The sequence below is a fragment of the Magnolia sinica genome, chromosome 19, assembly GCF_029962835.1.
Source record: "Magnolia sinica isolate HGM2019 chromosome 19, MsV1, whole genome shotgun sequence".
Lineage (NCBI taxonomy): Eukaryota > Viridiplantae > Streptophyta > Magnoliopsida > Magnoliales > Magnoliaceae > Magnolia > Magnolia sinica.
In genome coordinates this window covers 39,194,514-39,214,974 of record NC_080591.1, presented here as the reverse complement: position 1 = coordinate 39,214,974, position 20,461 = coordinate 39,194,514, and the positions used below count along the sequence as shown (strand labels likewise).

At 39.0% G+C, this 20,461-nt stretch overlaps 1 non-coding gene across 1 annotated transcript; it reads left to right on the top strand.

Annotated features, from left to right (window-relative positions):
* Window positions 1–9,952: 9,952 nt before the first annotated feature.
* LOC131235892 (small nucleolar RNA R71) lies at window positions 9,953–10,059 on the top strand. The gene has a single exon (XR_009166407.1). It is a non-coding gene; the product is annotated as a small nucleolar RNA R71 (small nucleolar RNA).
* The last annotated feature ends 10,402 nt before the right edge of the window (window positions 10,060–20,461 follow it).

The window sequence follows — 20,461 nt, the reverse complement described above, 5'->3', positions numbered from 1 at the left end:
TTACGTTGAACTATCCTTCATTTTGGTTTGATTATAAGGAATATTCATAGTTTTTAATGGTTTGTTGTGACTTAAATTTTCATTATTATGAGTGTGAAGTTAGAAGCCCTATTGTTCACCATTGTCTCATGGACATGGTTGGATAATGAAACCCTTCCTAACATTCATAACTCTCTTAGATTGGTTGTGGATTGGTTAAATTTTGTTGTTTTCTTTGTCCCATGGGCATGGTTTTGTGATGGAATTAATTTTAATTCTCATACCTCTCATCTCTTGAGAACTGGATCAAAGGAAGATCCATATTTGGTTTTTAATGATATATCTTCCAACTGGATGAAGATGAGACTCTAAATTCATTTGTGTTCATGAATCAAGCATAGATCTCCCTAATCTCTACAATTGGATCCTCGGAATCCCTATTTTCCCACCTTTGAATTTTACAAGTTTTAGTTAAAGTTATTCACCATTATTCTCTTAAATTTCCCAGTTTAGATTACATCTTCGTCTAATTCTAGTTCTAGTTACTTTCAGAATACATACGAGGTTCAGTCCCTGTGGATTTGACCTTAGTCTTACAGAGATTATTACTATATCGCAACCCTATACTTGGGGTGGTGAATAAGTTTTTAGCGCCGTTGCTGGGGATTGACGGATACGTTTTTCCTGAGATTAACTAGCTTTAGATTTAGGATAAGATTAGGGTTTTTTTAGTTTTTAATTCTAGGTTTAGGCTATTTGATTTCTAGAAACTAACCTAACTTTCCTGTTTTGTAGGACCCTAATATAGGCTTTCTAAATTGGTAATCTCTTTCTAATTTTTCTACTTTTCTATTTTTAGGATTAGGGTTTTATTTTCTATTTTTAGAAACTTTCTATTTTTAAGATCTTTTTTATTTTTAGAAACTAACTTACTTTCTAATTTGGGTTAGAACTTTCCTAATTTGTTTTTAGAAACTTTCTATTTTCCTTTTTTAGGAATTTTCCCTTTTTAGAAACCAGTTTACTTTCTATTTTTAGAAACTAAATTGTTTTGTTTTGTTTTGCAGGATCTAACTTAGGAACTTCGATTTGGTAACCTCTTTCCAACTCTTCTCTCTTTCTTTCTAGATTTCTATTCTTTCTTTTAGGTTTAGGATAGAACCTGAGATTGAGGGCTATGAGTGTTTCGTGCCCAAGTGGGTCCGTGACAACACTCGACGTCTCTTGACTGAAGGAGGATTAGTCAAGGGGTTAACTATCCATTGCATGACTAGACACCATTCGAGATCCGCAGAGTTAATTGAGGATATGGTTGCAAATCAACTGGCCAATCAACCAGAAGGACAACCTCAACCTAGAGTTGGAGAAGTCCAGGGTGATAAGGAGGTGCATCAAGCACCTATGCCTTGTACTTTACGAGATTATCTACAACCGGCATGGATGAGTACGCCCTTATGCATGGATTTTTCAAAGAATACATGACACATGGATATCAAGTTGGGGGTGATCCAACTCCTTCCAAAATTTCATGTTGAGTCAGAAAATCTATATTTACACTTGAAAGAGTTTGATGAGATTATAGCCACTCTATACTTTCCTAACGTGTCTGAAGACATGGTCAGGTTGAAACTCTTTCCATTTTCTTTGAAAGAGAAAGCTAAGAAGTGGTTATATTCACTACGTCCTCGATCTATTGGTAGATAGAATGACATGACAAGGGAGTTTATAAAGAAAATTTTCCCATACCATAAGACGAATTCTCTTAGAAAGTCGATCATGAAGTTCGCCCAAAGGGAAGATGAAATGTTCTTTCAATGTTGGGAGCGGTTTAAAGATCTTGTCAGCTCATGCCCATAGCACGGTTTTAAAACGTGGTGCATCACGAAATTTTTCTACGATAGACTGACATCTCCCATGTGCCAATTAGTCGAGACGATGTGTAATGAAGAGTTTATGAATAAAGGTGTCGATGAGCTGTAGGACTACTTTGATAAGCTTGTTGAAAACACACAATCATGGGACATCTCCCCTAAACCAAGCACCATGTCTAGGCTGACTCAATCAAAGGAGAGGAGTGGAATGCATCTCCTGAAAGAGGACAACGATATCAGTGCTAAAGTGGCTAATCTTACTAGGAAACTCGAGGCCATGAAATTAAAGAAGGATAAGGCTAAGGAAACTATTTGCGGTATTTATGCTTGCAACATTCACACAACTGAAAATTGTCCAACAATACCTGCCTTTCAAGAGGTGTTGAATGAGCAATCCAATGCCGTGAACAATTACCAAAGACCTCTTAATGGACCTATCTCCAATACATTCAATCCTAGTTGGAGAAATCATCCAAACTTGAGTTGGAGGAATGGACAAACTGCTACCCCTCAAGGTTTCTTAAATTAAATTCCACATCAAGAGAAACCTTAAGAGGACCCAGTTCTAAAACATCTTCAAAAGCAAGAGCTTTTCAATCAGGGTATGCTACAAGCCTTTCAAGACCTCGCAAAGGCCATACAAGGACTTGATACTAAAAGTACGATTGGGAATAAGGAGAACCTTCCAGCTCAACGTCTTCCCAATCCAAAACCACAACATGAAGTTAGCGACCCGATCTCTTCAAATCAGATGGAGCAAGCTAAATATATCACCACTCTTAGTAGTAGGAAGACCATTGACAAAACTATTCTGGTTAGGGCCGAAAAGCCTAAGGACCCAGAAGAGGACAACAAGGATAGACCTAGCGTTGCTCCACAAGAACTAGAACTAGAACTTTAAGGCAAGCCAGTTGCTTCATTTCCCCAACAGTTGGTTGCATCAAAACTGCTCTCTAACTCTCAGGACATTCTAGAGGTGTTGATACAAGTGAAGATCAATATTCCTCTACTGGATGCTATTAAACAAATACCTTCATATGTTAATTTTTTGAAAGGCTTATGTACGACCAAAAGATGATAAAATATTCAAAAGAAAGTCTTCTTAACTGAGAAAGTGAGTGCCATCCTAAAGAAAAATGAGCCATAGAAATTCAAAGATCCTGGTAGCCTAACCATTGCTCGTGTAATTGGGAATTACCGCATTGAGCATGCACTTCTTGACTTAAGAGCGAGCGTAAATCTGATTCCCTACTTTGTGTATAAACAGTTAGGTTTGGGTGAATTAAAACCCACCTTAACCACATTACAAATCGCTGATCACTCTGTTCCTGTACCGAGAGGGATCATTAAGGATGTGTTGGTCTAGGTTAACAGATTCTCCTATCTTGTAGATTTTATCATCCTGGATATGGAACCCATCAGTAACATGAGCACTCAAATTCTCAGCATTCTTAGTCGCCCATTCCTTGCCACTTCAAATACAATTATCAATTACAGGAATGGAGTCATGAGTATGTCTTTCAGGAATATGACATTGGAGTTGAACATTTTTTTCAATACAGGCAGACAATAAGAGGATGATGACGATTTCCACGACATTAACATGATTGACTCTTTCGTGGAAGACAGAACGCCTCTGACCTTATCCTCTAACCCCCTAGAGACGTGCTTGACCCACTTCCATGATTTTGATGATGACATGATTAGGGAGATGGTTGTCATGCTTGATACTGTGCTGATACTTGAAGTTAACCGGTGAAGGCCATAATTTGAAGAATTGCCTCAAACTGATGAAGTGCCTCTACCGTCTAACCTTAAGGTATCAAAGCTTGGCCTAAAACCTTTGCCCTCTGATTTGAAATATGTCTATTTAGGTCAAGATGAGACATACCCGGTGGTGATTTCTTCCCACCTTGAGCAAGAACAGGAGAATATGCTCGTATCCACTCTCATTGAGCATCAGGGAGCCCTTGGATGGACGATTGCCAACCTCAAGGGAATTGACCCTTCGATTTGTACTCACCACATTTATCTTAAGGATAATGCGAAGACCTCTCGGCAATCATAATGTAGACTAAATCCAAATATGAAGGAAGTGGTTAAGGCTGGGGTTGTTAAACTATTGGATGTGGGTATTATATACACTATATCCGATAGTCAATGGGTGAGTCCAACTCAGGTGGTTCCTAAGAAGTCAAGAATCACCATCATAGCCAATGCCAATAATGAACTCGTGCCTACTAGAGTTATTACTGAAATTGCGGTTAAACCGCTTTAGTAGAAGTTAGAATAGGTCAAAGTGTCCTAGAGGGGGGTGAATAGGACATTATAAACTTTCATGATGATTGAAATCTTATCTTAATCTAATGCACAACTATCCAGATATACTCACATTAACTCTAATGGCTTCTAAGCCAAGTAGAGGATCCAATCACAAGACTATTCAATATTCAACCAATATATAGCAGTTAGTCTACGATGGATGAACCAAGTGACAAGGTGTGGGGGATGTGATTGGCAGTTCTAAACATTCATGTTATCATGTTTCATGTAATCATTTAAAGCAAGCATAATAAATAAATATGTAAGTATCAATCCCAAACACAGTCATTTATAGTGGTTCGACTATGTGCCTACTTCACTCCCGGCGGACGCACTTATCCCATGAGTGTACCAAATTTCACTAATGAAGGTTTCAAATCAGGTTCACCTCAAACTGTTACAACCTACACATGGTTGACTCTAGGACCTACATAAGGTACCTAAGACGTGCCTACACAAGATACAAGTTTATACCTTACACAAGATCAAAGGTCAATACAAAACACCTAAGTTTTATGTCCTATATAAGAACAAAGGATCCACACTTAGAACCTATGTTTTATGCCCTACACAAGAGCAAAGGATCCATACTTGGAACCTAGGTTTTATGCCCTACACAAGAGTAAAGGATCTACACTTGGAACCTAGGTTTTAGACCACACAAGTCAAGGGCCTACACTAAGGACCTAAGTTTATGCCCTACGCAAGAGCAAGGGTCAACACACAGCACCCAAGCATACTCTCCCGTCGGAGACCTCCTATGAGGACTTGAAGGGGTGAGAAGCACCTGTGACCCAATCCTACACAAAGGAATAATTAACAGGGTCTCTAGACTCTAATGACTTACAAATAAGTAGATGAGCCCCGTTAAGCATGTTGATGAAGATCTCCTCCTTGATAATGAAGACTCTTTAGCTCCCTTGATCCGCAACACTTGATGATGTTCCAATAAAGGCGACGGGTTAGGTCAAGGTTATGTTGAAATCTTACTCTAATAAATGTTTTCCTATTTTTGAGATGGAGTGATTCCAAGCTTTCAAGCATTCAAGGTATCCTAGCTTAATAATTTGCCATTATGATAGTAGTTTGATGATCCTTGAATGAGAAAGTTCATTCCTCAGTCCACTCTATTGAATATCAATGATGAGGGTGGATTGAAGGATGAACTTCCATGAGAAAATGAGCTTAGGGTAGGTGATATGCAATTACTCTCTCAAAGCTCTCTCTATTTTTCTCTACCTAGCAATGAAGAACAAGCTCTCCTTATATAGCCAAAAGTTCCAACGGAAATAAAATTGTCAGAATCTGATTAAGTGTTCACAACCCCAAGTGTAGGGCTGCGATGTAGTAATAATCTCGGTGAGATCGAGGTCAAATCCAAATGGACTAATATTGTGTGTTTTTTGAAAGAAACTAGAACTAGAAGAAGATGAAAACCTAAGTCTGGAAGTATAGAGAGTAATTGTGAGAGATTTAATGAAAAACTTAAGAAATTCAAAGGTGGGAAACTAGGGTTTCCAAGGATCCACTTGTAGAGATCAGGGAGATCTATACTTGATTCAATGACGCAGCTTGAATAAGAGTCCCATCTTATCCAATTGGAAGATATCTCCGTAAAACCAAATCTGAACTTCCTTTGACCTAATTCTCAATGGATGAGAGGTGTGAGAACTGGAAGTGATTCCATAACAAAACCATGCCCATGAGATAAGGCAAACCACAGGATTTACCAATCCCACAACCAATCATAAGATAATCATGAAAATTAGAAGGATTCCATCACCCAACCATGCCCATGGGACGATGGTGAACAACGGGATTTCCTAATTTCACAATCTCAATACATGAAAAAAACATACTCAAAGCTATCGCAGATCTATTGTAATTTAAGTCACAACAAACCATTAAAAACTGAAAGTATTTCTTATAATCAAACTAGAATCAAAGATAGTTCATATTAAACATGAATCAAAGCAATAGAAAACATCTCATCATGCTACAAGCTTCACCTTTTAGCCCTAACTAAGATGTTTAGCCAACCATAGACATGATTGAACTAGAATTTCTTAAGAAAAGCATAAAAACTACTAAGGAAAAGGAAAAAAAACTATTGGCGACAGCTTCTCCATGCTTTTGCTCCACTCTCAAACCCTAGATGATGCCTAGGTACATCTTTGGAAGTCTTATTGATAGTTGTGGAACTCCAACTTTCGAACCTAGTTGGAAAACTCTAAAAATTCCCTCAAATTTACGTAGTTTTTCAAAATACGCTTCACTTTGCACACACAGAATGCCCAAGCATTTCAGAATATGCTTCTTTAGGACACTTTCAGGAATATGTTTGTTTTCATGACAATTTCAGGATTCCTTTTCTTCACTTCAAGTCTTCAATGCTCTTCATTCCTCACTTGATTTTCTTGGATCTTTGGCATACGAATTCTTTATTCTTGGTCTCACAAGATCCTTCCTTGGCTTTGGTGATTTTTGAATGTTAGATTCATACTTTTAGCATCCTTTTCATTCCAAGATCTTAAATTCACCTTGTAACACAAACATGATTAAAATAGAACATTAAGCATTATCATGTTTATAAAACCAAGTAATAAATGGGGGATAAAATGCAATATTTGACCCTCAACACAATCCCCAACCAATATTTTGCTAGTCCCGAGTAATGTATGCGAAAAATATTTCAAGAACCATAAGATAATTTCTATAAGCTCAAGTGGCTTTAAAACAATCCAAATAATAGAGTTTCAAAATAATCAATGTTGAGCATTATTTTCTCCTAAACTGTAGCACTCGGTAAATTTCATAGTCAAGTTCAAAGTATTAATCCACAAATTAGAACAATTCTAAACATTGAGTTCCATGAGTGCATAGTAAAATCTGGACTTATCACAATTAAAGGTTTAATTATTAATTTTTGTGATAACATTGATAATTAAAAGAGCATTCAGGACAAACCTAAACCAAAACTTGCCTTATAGTTCATCTTTTCATTCTTTCAGCTTTTAATTTTTTCATTGATGCTTTCATGCTATGTCAACTTTTTTAAAGATCTTTAATAGGTAGCCGTTTTCGACGATAACTGTTTTTTTAAAGATGAGTATTTATTTATTTATTATTATTATTATTATTTTCAATTCTTCTCATTGAACATGACGGACAAATTCCTCAGGTTGGTTCGTTCCATGCTTAATAATTACCAAGTTAATAATTCAATATCAAACTGATACCTTAATGTGTAAGCTAGATGTAACATGTGTAATCATGACTCAATAAATGTTTAAAACTTCTAATCATGGATTAGTAATTCGAACTTAACTGTGAAATCATAAATCACCAACATTAAGTATCTTTTACTTCTAAATTATGGATGAACTTCAAGATCACTCGAATTTACAAAATTTTCTGAAAAACTTTCACAATTTTTTGCTCAAAGATTAAGAAAACACTGATTAGCTTGCCTAATCCACACCCCAACCTAAAATCTACATTGTCTTCAATGTAAAGGATATAAGCATGTAATGTACATAAGACAATGATAGTAAAGGAGAAGTGATGGAAAGGTAGTACCTGAAGAAGGAATCTAGAAGCTTTTCCAATGGTCTCTGTGTGAAGATCGGTTAGCACGAGAGTTAAACCAACAAAAAACAAACTGTCCTAAAACAAATGGAAAGCAAACTATCCTAAACAACATAAAATCAACTATTCTATTCATAACATGAAAGTAATAAACTAATCCTAAACTAGAAAAGCAGGGGAAAAGCTACTTAGTCATGCCGTAAGGTCTAGCCAATATCATGATAAATTTCTCAGTAGGTTTCTCAACAAGATCATCCAAAAGCCTTTTTTGCAATAGCTTGGATGCCCTGGAGCATGAATTTCCAGAGAAATTTATGGACCTTAGCAAAAAATTGTCATTGAATCGCTTGAGGTATCCAAAGTATATATGATTCACTTGTGACCGAAAAAGTTTCAATGTTAGTATTCCATGGTGAATCAGAGACTACAGGTAGATAAAATTCAGAAAAATTCTCAGCAGATGATGTAGTCTCAAAACATTCTGAAGTTTTAGACTTTGGTTTAATTGTCAGCTCTCCCTCTTGTGATAGTAAACATTCAAGATCTGTGGAGGGAAAGGTTTCAGAATAAGGGTTCTCTCGGTTAGTAACAACTACCAAGGTGTTGTCATGCAAGGTATTCACTATGTCTTGTATCATGGGATCGTTTGAATCTGCGAAGTATCTAAGAAATCGTCTAAAGAGTTGAAACATTCAGTTGAAAGGAGTTCATTCACCACATCGAGATTTGTGATTATATGCCCAATAATTCCTTTATCTTTTTTGAGAGTAGAAATGTGCATACTCTCTTGTTTTTCTCCAGGAGGGATGAAATCACCACTGGGTATGTCTCTTCTTAACCTACGTAAACATATTTCAAATCAAAGGGCAAAAGTTTTAGGTCAAGCTTTGGTGCCTTGAGGTTAGATGATAGAGGTACCACATCTATTTGAGGCAATTTTTTAAATTATGGCCTCCACTGGTTAACTTCAAGTACTGGCACATCATCAAGCATGGTACCCGCATCCATAATCATATCATCATCTAAATCATGGGAGTGGGCCAAGCATGTCTCTAGAGGGTCAGAGGATAAGGTCAGAAGTGCTCTATCTTCCACGAAAGAGTCAATCATGTTAATGTCGTGGAAATCATCATCATCCTCTAACTATCGGCCCGTATTGAAAAAGATATTTAATTCCAATGTCATATTTCCAAAAGACATACTCATAACTCCATTCCTACAATTAATGATTGCATTTGAAGTGGCAAGGAATGGGCGACTAAGAATGACAAGAATTTGAGTGCTCATGTTGCTGATGGGTTGCGTATTCAGGACGATAAAATCTATCGGTTAGTAGAATCTATCAACTTGAACCAACACATCCTCAATTATCCTTCTTAGTACATGAACTGAGCGATCAGAAAGTTGTAATGTGGTTAGGGTGGGTTTTAATTTACCCAAACTTAGCTGTTTGTAGACCGAGTAAGGAATCAGATTTACGCTCGCTCCTAAATCAAGAAGTGCGTGCTCAATGCGGTAATTCCCAATCATAAAAGCGACGGTTGGGTTTTCCGGGATCTTTGTATTTCTGTGGCAAATCTTGCTTTAGGATGTCACTCACTTTTTCAGTTAAAAATATTTTTTTTGAATATTTTGCCGTCTTTTGGTCCTACATAAGTCTTTCAGAAATTTGGCATATGAAGGTATTTGTTTAACTGCATCTAGTAAAGGAATATTGACCTTCACTTGTTTTCACACCTCTAGAATGTCCTGAGAGTTAGAGAGAGGTATTGGTGCAACTAACCGTTGGGGGAATGGGGCAATGGGCTTGACTTGAAGTTCTAGTTCTAACCCATGGGGCAATGCATGGTCTATCATCCATGCCTTCTTCCGGGTCCTTAGACTTTTCAGTCCTTACCGAAATAGATTTTTCAATCATTTTTCCACTCCTAAGAGTGGTGATAGACTTAGCTTGTCCCACATATTGATTTGAAGAGCTTGGGTCGCTAATTTCATATTGTGGTTTAGGGTTGGGGAGAGATTGGGCCGGAAGGATCCCTTTCTCCCCAATTGAAATTTTTGTTTCACGCTCTTGTGTGGCCTTTGAAAGGTCTTGAATGGCTTGCAATATACCATTGCACATCGTCTCCACCAATTGGCACATGGAAGATGTCAGTCCATCATAGAAGAAATTTGTGATGCGCCACATTTCAAAACCGTGTTGTGGGCATGAACTAACAAGTTCCTTGAACCGCTTTTAACATTGGAAGAATTTTTCATCTTCCTTTTGGGTGAAGTTCATGATTGACTTTCTGAGGGTGTTCGTTTTATGGTATGGGAAAATTTTCTTGATGAACTCCCTTGTCATGTCGCTCTATCTACTAATCGATCATGGACGTAGTGAGTGCAACCATGTCTTGGCCTTTTCTTTTAAGTAAAAGGGAAAGAGTTTCAGTCTGATCGTGTCCTCAGACACATTAGGAAAGTATAAAGTGGCTATTATCTTATCAAACTCTCTCAAGTGTAGATATGGATTTTCAGATTCAAGTCCATGGAATTTTAGGAGTTTGATCACTCCCGGCTTGATATTCATGTCCTGGATTCTCTGAAAAAACCATCCATGAAGGTGTGCTCACCCCCGCTGGTTGTAAATAGTCTCGCAAAGTAGGAGGCGGGGGTGCTTGATGCACCTCGTTCTCATCCTGGATTTTCTCCACCCTAGGTTGGGTGGATTTGGAGGTTGATTGGCCAATTGATTTGCAGTCATAACTTTGGTTAACTCTGCGGATCTCGATTGGTGTCTAATCCTATGATGGACAGATGACCCCTCAACCAATCATCCTTCACTCAAGAGACGTCGAGTGTTGTCTCAGACCCACTTGAGCATGAAACACTCTCAGACCTCAATTTCAGAATCTATACTAAACCTAAAAAGAAAAAGGAAAATAGAAAGTGAGAGAATTAGAAAGAAGTTACCAAATTAGAAGTTTCTATGTTAGGATCCTGCAAAAGAAAAAGGAAAGTAAATTAGTTTCTAAAAAAGAAATAAGAAAGTTTCTAAAAATAAAAATAGAAAGATGAGTTAGTGTCTAAAACTAAAAAGGAAAGTTTATAAAAAAGCAACCTAGTTTCTAAAAACAAATCAGGAAAGTTTCTAAATCTTGAAATCTAAGTTCGTTTTTAAAAACAAATTAGAAATAACCCTTATCTTATCTAATATTATCTTATCTTATCTTATCTTATCCTATCCTATCCTATCTTATCTAATCTTATCTTATCTTATCTTATCCTATCCTAGAATCAGAAACTAAGTTAGTTTCTAAAAATAAAAGAAATCGTAGAATTATAAAGCTTCTAAAAACAGAAAACAAACCCTAAAAATAGAAAATAGAAAAATCCTAATCTTAACCTAATTCTAAAACTAGTTAATATCAAAAAAATGCAACCATTAATCCCCGGCAACGATGCCAAAAACTTGTTCACAACCCCAAGTATAGGGCTGCGATGTAGTAATAATCTCGGTGATACCGAGGTCGAATCCACAAGGATTAATCTCGTGTGTTTTCTAAAAGCAACTAGAACTAGAATTAGAAGAAAATGAAAACCTAAATCTGAAAGTATAGAGAGTAATTCTGAGAGATTTAATGAAAAACTTAAGAAATTTAAAGGTGGGAAACTAGGGTTTCCAAGGATCCACTTGTAGAGATTAGGGAAATCTATGCTTGATTCAATGACGCAACTAGAATCAGAGTCCTATCTTATACAATTGGAAGATATCTCAGTAAAACCAAATCTGAACTTCCATTGATGTAATTCTCAATGGATGATAGGTGTGAGAACTAGAATAGATTCCATCACAAAACCATGCCCATGAGACAAGGCAAATAACAGAATTTACCAATCCCACAACCAATCATAAGAGAATCATGAAAATTAGAAGGATTCCATCACCCGACCATGCCCATGGGATGATGGTGAACTACGAGATTTCCTAATTTCATAATCTAAATACATGAAAAAAATATACTCAAAGCTATTGCAGATATATTGTAATTTAAGTCATAATATACCATTAAAAACTGAAAGTATTTCTTATAATCAAACTAGAATCAAAGATAGTTCAACTTAAACATGAATCAAAGCAATAGAAAACATCTCATCACGCTATAAGCTTCACCTCTTAGCCCTAGTTAAGATGTTTAGCTAACCATAAACATGATTGAACTCGAATCTCGAAAAGCATAAAAACTACTAAGGAAAAGGAAGAAAAACTATTGGCGACGGCTTCTTTAATATTTTGCTCCACTCCTCAAACCCTAGATGATGCCGAGGAACATCCTAGGGAGTCCTATTTATAGTTGTGAAACCCCAACTTTTGCACCTAGTTGAAAACTCTAAAAATTGCCTTAAATTTACGTAGTTTGCCAAAATAGGCTTCACTTTGCACAATTTCATAGAATGCCCCATCATTTCAGAATATGCTTCTTCAGGATACTTTTAGGAATATGTTTGTTTTCGGGACAATTTCAGGATTCTTTTTCTTCACTTCAAGTCTTCAATGCTCTTCATTCCTCACTTGGTTTTTCACTTAGTTTTCTTGGTCTTTGGCATACGAATTCTTCATTCTTGGTCTCACAAGATCCATCCTTGGCTTTGGTGATTCTTGAGTGTTAAATTCATGCTTTTAGCATCCTTTTCAATCCAAGCTCTTAAATTCACCTTATAACACAAACATGATTAAAATCGAACATTAAGCATTATCATGTTCATAAAACCAAATAATAAATGGGGGATGATATGTAATATTTGACCCTCAACACTGGGTTCTATATCATCGATCCTGATTCGATGCCATCGAATGTATACTTTTGATGCCATTGAATCATAGTTTGATGATACGAACTCTCTTAAAAATTATTCCGAGAACTTTTTAATAAATTATCGATAATATCGAATCAGATTCGGTTTCATCAAAATTTGAATTTCGATGTCATCAATTCATGTTTCGATTCCTCGACATTATAACATAAGAGCTTGCTGGACATTTTAGGGTTGACCACGATGATATTGATACTGTTTCGATGTCATCAAAATTCAAGTTCCAATATCATCGAAACCAATTTCGATTCCTTGATCTTTTTGGAATATATTCCTTAAAAGCTCACTGGACATATTTTATCCAGATTCGATATCATCGAGACTTTCTCGATATCATCAAAGTTTGAATATTAATGTTATCGAGGTTGTCTCGATTCCTTGATCATTTCCATTTGATTTTCCTATTAAGCTCACTGGACATAATCTGTCCAGATTCGATATCATCGATCAGCTCTCGATGACATCGAAGTTTCAATTCTGATGATATCAAGGATGATTCGATTCCTCAAGTAATGTCAAAATATTTTCCAAGGAAGTTCAATGGACAGTACTCTAAGTTCTTCGATATCATCGATTAACCTTCGATGTCATTTATATCTAAAATTCGATGTTAATGAAGATACTTTCAATTTATTGAACATTTTATCCAAAATACTTTGTGGTTGCTGGACATATAATGGATTGAATCGATGACATCGAGTATTGTTCGATGTCAATGATATTAACTCGATGTCATCGAACTTTGCTAAAAAACTTAAAAAATTTTCCTGTTTAAAACTTAAGTTTTCAGACTTTTTCATCCTATGTTGTTCTAAGTCTTTTAAGGCTTTTGTTTACCTAGGTGTTTTGGGATTTGGGATGTGAGGCTGATTTACCTGTGACAAGCTCGGAACACACATCCGATTGAGGCGTAGCTTGATCAATCTTCATATGGGGCACACTTCACTTACCGACTCAACCTTCACGCTAATTGAGAAACCAGGGCACTTTTAATTACTGGTTGGAGAATGTGCATTGACTACAAGAAGTTGAATACCGTCATGAGGAATGACCACTTTCCTTTACCCTTCATTGATCAAATTGTAGAAAGGCTAGCTAGTCACTCATATTACTTGTAACGCCCTAAAATTCGGGGGTCGAGCATAACTCAGCTCCTGAGTTCCAAAACATCACTTATACAACATATTTAATGATGGATGTATGCTGACTGTATTAGTGCATAAAACATGGAATAGATTAAGCTAAAACACAGATATAATTCAGGGATAAGTGAAGAAAGCAAGCGGAAGACTTATAGAAATATACGTGAATAAGTGTAAATCCCTGAAGTACATATACAAACCAGGTCGTATGAAAGTGTTACTATCAAAGTTATAAGTATCAAGTTACATCATTTAAATCCCAAAAATAATCCCAGAGTCCCATGCATCAGACCAAGGCTCGCTAGAACCCGTCTGAAAACTGCATATAAGAGAAAGCAGACTCATCATCATCCATCTCCCGCTCTGCCTCAGAAATCGCATCAACATTTGCAACATCAGAACCTAAGACAGAGTCTGATGGGTGTTTAACACCGCCCCAGAAACGTGGGAGTGAATGATTAACTCAGTGGAACAATAAGGCACTGGTTAACATGTTATCAGTTCAATCAAGTAGTAATGATAAAGCAGAACAATTAAACAAGTCCTAAGTACTCTTGTTAATGCAGGGATGTATGCAGAATGATGCGTGCCCTCACGCGTACACCCTCAGCGTCTTCATCTTACGTTACGCATGACACCACCTCAAAGTGCGCCACAACTACAAAGCACATGCAAATGTGGTGCATGGATATGATTACCAAGTTGTTATTAGTCCATTTCATACAACAGGATTGGGAAGCTAAGATACCTTCCTCATATCACCATCCAAACGGTGATCCATTCTAGGGTCGTCAGTCCTAGATATCTCATACGATCATATAGTTTCAGGTCGTAGCAAAGGGCTCGTCACCAATCAATGTACACCCATCATACCTTTGTTACTACACGAAGGCTCATCGCCTCAATGTGGTATCCAGGCATGCTCGCGGTCACTACAAAGGGCTCGTCACCAATCAATGTAGGCCGACAACACGAATATAGTGTCCCATACCACCATAATCGGCTCACGAGTTTAGTTGCTCACTGGTCACTACGGGGAGGCTCGTCACCCTAGCGTAGGCCGACAGCTCAACCACAGTGTCCCATACCACCATGTCCGACTCATGAGTCTTAGCGGATCAAGGTACCATGGTTAATAGGATTTCACTGGTAAGTTCGGTACCCTAGATTCAAACAGTAGCATCCATACATGGTGAACATACATCGGACAATCGGGTTACATGACGAACTCGACTAGCATGAGCGCACGTTGGGTTGAACGATATAGAGTACGCAAACACTCCGCGTGTCCAAACCACTGCCGACAACTCTAATACGGCTTGGGTTCGTCTAATACGTCTTACGTGGCGAAAGCAACGTCAACCACGAACATAGGGTCGATTACCGATTTCCTGGACTAATGCATAGTCCCACACACATTACACTACAACTGATAACTGTATTGAATGTAGAACAGTGATGGAACAACAACTCAAATCATGTGGTACTCAAGCATTTGAAGAATATCAACTTAACATAAATGTAAGCATAAGTAATGCTTGAACTTAAACAACAAGGAATATAACTTGCAAGAAGGAAATCATACACACTAGTGGGAGAGTTGAGAATCGCTTCTCAACGCCCATACTAGGTTGAAACATCACACTTTAGATCATTCAGACATTTCTACAAACACTTAGAATACATAAAACAACATACATGACGTATGTTGAAAAACACACATTTGGACAATTCCTTTTGCCAAGGAGTTGTCGCACATACATCTAGCATACATATATGACAAATAATCATGGCAAACACAAGTGCATATTTTATACGTATACGGTACTTTATACATACACATAGAATACACAAATCTCAATATAACACATGCATATTAGGAACGCAACATGAACACAACATTTGGCATGTGAAATCTCATCCATAACAGGAATAAATCATTAACTGGCATTGAAAGCCTTGAAAACCATAACCTATACACTTAAAGTTCGCACCTTAAGCCAGAAAAGAAACACCGAAATGATTTTAGATGAGTTGTCTTCGTCAACGGCGATAGAATACCCTAAAGCAAGGATAGGAATGAGATACAACAACACCAAGACTAATCTAAGCTCTAACACGGATTAGGGTTAGGTTAACTTACCCAAGGATGAACTCAGAATCGTCAGAATAACGATTCAAAGTGAAGGTTCAATGATATAGAAGAACAGGAAAGAATCCAAGATGATTCACCAACTTATCTCTCACTTTCTCTCTCTTTTCCACTCTCTTTCCAAGCTAGGGTTAGAGAAAATTCGTATGGAAAAGAGAGCTAGGGTTTAAGGACTATAAATAGGCCTAATATTGATGAAAATAACCCTAGGGCCAAGGTATACTTAGAGTATAACCAAAACTTGACTCTCGCGATCCAACAAAGCACTTCTGGTGGGCCAAATACCACGAAGGTCGGACTTAAGCTCACTGACCATGGATCTAGGTCAAGCTGAGTTTTCGTACCGACCGGCTCTTCAGATCAGCCGTGGCGGACCACACTTAATTCAACGGTCACAGAATCTCGATCAGGTCCACAAGCACAACGATATGCCTAGGCCACCTTCCCTGATCAGAGGGTGAAATTGGGTCAGAATCCAACGGTCAGATAGCTTAAAATCATCATGCAAGCGACACGACTTAGATTTCATAAAAGCTTATTAAATTTCCAACCGTTCTCACACTCTTCACTCCGAACTCAATCAAATCGACCCAGAACATCACATGGACTTGATTTCTGAGGTGATGGTCAAGCCCAACATAGTGACCGCAACAGCCTAAGATCATCGCTATTGGACTATCGACGCGCTGTCCAGGTCCGATCCAAAACTTCCAAAAATTCTCCAGAACAACTGGATTTAGCGATGGATCCCAGATTTCAGAGTGACATAGCGCTAACTAATCTACAAGTTTTGAGCCATGCAGATACAATTTAAAGTGATTGATGCAGATTTCACAAGCAATCGAGTATAACACTAATTACCCCAAAAGCAACTACTTAAGGAAAGATTAGCACAAAATTTCCAAGGTCGTTACAATCTACCCCCCTTAAGGAAAATTTCGTCCTTGAAATTCATACCTTCATATAATCTTCAAGGATCAGAGGGTAGGTCTTCATAACCTCAGCTTCAGATTCCCAAGTAGCCTCTTCCACACCATGATACCTCCATAGCACCTTCACAAGAGGGATAACCTTGCTACGCAATACCTGCTCCTTCCTGTCGAGAATACGCGTCAGTCGCAGTACATAAGTGGCATCCTCACTCAACTGCACTTGCTCCCAACTGATAATATGGGAAGGATCAGGAACGTACTTCTTCAGCATAGAAACATGAAATACGTTATGCACGCCCGCAAGAGGTGTGGGCAAAGCAAGGCGGTATGCTATCGCTCCTACTCGATCCAGAACTTGAAATGGACTAATAAATCTCGGCGTCAGCTTTCCCTTCTTACCGAACCGCAGAACTCTCTTCATAGGAGAGACCTTCAGAAAAACATGGTCTCCAACCTCAAACTCAAGCGGTCGACGCCTCGTATCAGCATAACTCTTCTGCCTACTCTGGGCTGTCAGAAGTCGACGTCGAATGATGTCAACCTTCTCTGAAGTCACCTGCACCAATTCCGGGCTAAGCAAACTACGCTCACCAATTTCTGCCCAGCAATGTGGTGCTCTGCATGGGCGACCATACAACGCCTCATAGGGAGCCATGCCGATACTCGTCTGGAAACTTTTATTATACGTGAACTCTGCATACTGAAGACAATCATCCTAACTGTCCTTGAAATCCAAAACACAAGCTCGCAACATATCTTCCAGGACTTGATTCACGCGCTCCGTCTGCTCATCTGTTTGCAGATGAAACGCGGTGCTGAACTTCAGTTTCACACCCATCGCTTCCTAAATACGAGTTCAGAAGATAAATGTGAAACGCGTGTCTCTATCAGACACAATCTCCAGGGGAACTCCATGAAGACGTACAATCTCCTTGATATACAACCTAACCAACTCGTCTGCAGAGTTAGTGACTCTGATCTGTAAGAAATGCGCCGACTTCGTTAATCGGTCGACAATCACCCAAATAGAGTCATATCCCTTCCTCGTTCTCGGCAACCCAGAAATAAAATCCATAGAGATGAAATCCCACTTCCATTCTGCTATGGGCATGGGCTGCAACAACCCAGGAGGTCGGCGATGCTCTGCCTTGACCTGCTGGCACGTGAGACAACGAGAAACAAATTCAGCAATCTGGACCTTCATATTGTCCCACCAATAAGATCTCCTCATATCCTGATACATCTTCGTGCTACCTGGATGCATCGCAAGCTTAGAACTATGGGCTAACTTGAGAACCTCCCGTCTCAAGTTAGGGATGTCAGGAACACATAACCGGCCACGAAATCGTAGGCCCCCATCAGAACTAACACTCCAGTCGGAGTTCTCATCTGTACCAACCTGCTTTCTCATCTTTACCAAAAGCTCATCATCTGCCTGAGCTGCAACAATCCTCTCGTCGATAAGGGGCTGTACACGAATGTGTGCGATAACCTCATACAGCTCAACCACCGTAAGCTTCTGCTCAAAATCTCGCACGAACTCCAACATATCCCACTCTGCTATCATTAGTGGAGCCGCAAACTCAATAGCCTTCTTGCGATTCAACGCATCTGCCACAAGGTTCGCCTTACCCGGATGGTAAGAAACATCGAACTTAAAGTCCTTCAATGTTTCCATCCATCGGCGCTGCCTCATATTCAAATCACGCTGCGTGAAAATATACTTAAGGCTCTTGTGGTTGCAAAAGAGCTCGAACTCTTCACCATAGAGGTAATGTCTCCAAAGCTTTAATGCGAAGATGACAGCTGCTAACTCCAGGTCGTGCGTAGGGTAATTCTCTTCGTGTTTCCTCAACTGACGCGAAGCATAAGCAATCACCCTGTCCTTCTGCATAAGGACACAACCCAGGCCAACGCGAGAGGCGTCAGTATATATAATATACTTAACCCCTTGCTCTGGCAATACTAGCATAGGGGCGGATGTCAACTTGTCCTTCAGTTCCTGAAAAGCTAACTCTGCCTGCTCATTCCAAGCAAACTTCAAATCCTTCCGTGTCAGCTGCGACAACGGTCTGTCAATCTTCGAGAAGTCTTGAATGAAGCGTCGATAATAGCCTGCAAGACCTAGAAAACTCCTTACCTCAGTAACTGAACCAGGCTGCTTCCAATCCTGCACTGCAGCTACCTTGACAAGATGGACGACTATTCCTTCCTTGGACACCACATGTCCCAGGAACTTGACTTCCTCTTTCCAGAAATCACACTTCTTGAACTGCGCAAAGAGCTGATTCTTCTTAAGAGTATCCAAAACCGCTCTTAAGTGCTCCTCGTGTTCTTCCCGGCTCGCCAAATAAATCAAGATGTCATCAATAAAGACAATGATGAATCGGAACAGGAATGGCCGAAACACCCTATTCATCAGATCCATGAACATGGCCGGTGCGTTCGTAAGATCGAACGACATCACAAGGAACTCATAATGACCGAAGTTAGTCCTGAAAGCGGTCTTCTGCACGTCCCCATCCTTGATACGCAACTGATGATACCCTGACTGCAGATCAACCTTCGAAAAGTACCGTGCCCCCTTCAACTAATCAAACAGATCATCAATCCTGGGCAAAGGGTACTTATTCTTCACAGTTACCAAATTCAACCTGCGATAATCAATACACAATCGCAAGGAACCATCCTTCTTCTTCACAAACAAACAGGTGCTCTCTAAGGAGACACACTAGGCTGAATAAAACCCAAATCCAGCAAACCATCTATCTTCTTCCTCAACTCCTCCATTTCACTCGGAGGCATACGATAGGTGGGTAATGAAATGGGCGCCGCACCAGGCATGAGGTCGATAGCAAAATCAATCTCACGCTGAGGAGGTAATTCAGGAATCGACTCAAACATATCTTCAAATTTCCGAACTACCGACGTACTAACTAATGCTGATTCGGCCAAACTCTCCAACAGAGAAGAATAATAATCAATGCGAAGAGGGTAACTGACCTGAACTGGGAAAGTAACAGTCTCGCCCTCAGGTCCATGGATCGTCACTGATCTAGCTTCACAATCAATCTCAGCTCGCATCCTCGTGAGCGAATCCATACCCATAATAACATCGTAATGATAAAGGGGTGCGACTAAGAAAGCCAACAACATGCATTCCATTAATCAAAATCATCGCAATACAAGTAGTGCAGCATTACATGAATCACGACTAGGAAAGCATGTGAACAACAACATCTAACACTTCAAACAACCACAACAACAACAAACAACTACAAACAACTACAACAACTCCAACTACAAAGCCAACAATGGCTACACACAAAGAAAACAACAAACAAAGCAAAGGACGGCCACGACGACAGCTACTCGTCGAAATCAGGAGATAGAGGCGGGGCACCCTTATCCTGCAAGCAACACAGGATAGACTTCAGAGTTCGAGTCACCTTCTTAAACTTATGTTTAACAAGGCCTCAAAGATCAATAATATCCTGGCGTAAAACAACCTGCCCTTCTTCAAGCCGTGCGAGACAGGCATCTCTGGCAGTCTGCTCTGCGCTCTGCTCTGATGCCACAGGAGGAGAGCTATCACTCGAATCTTGTGCCTCATCCTCT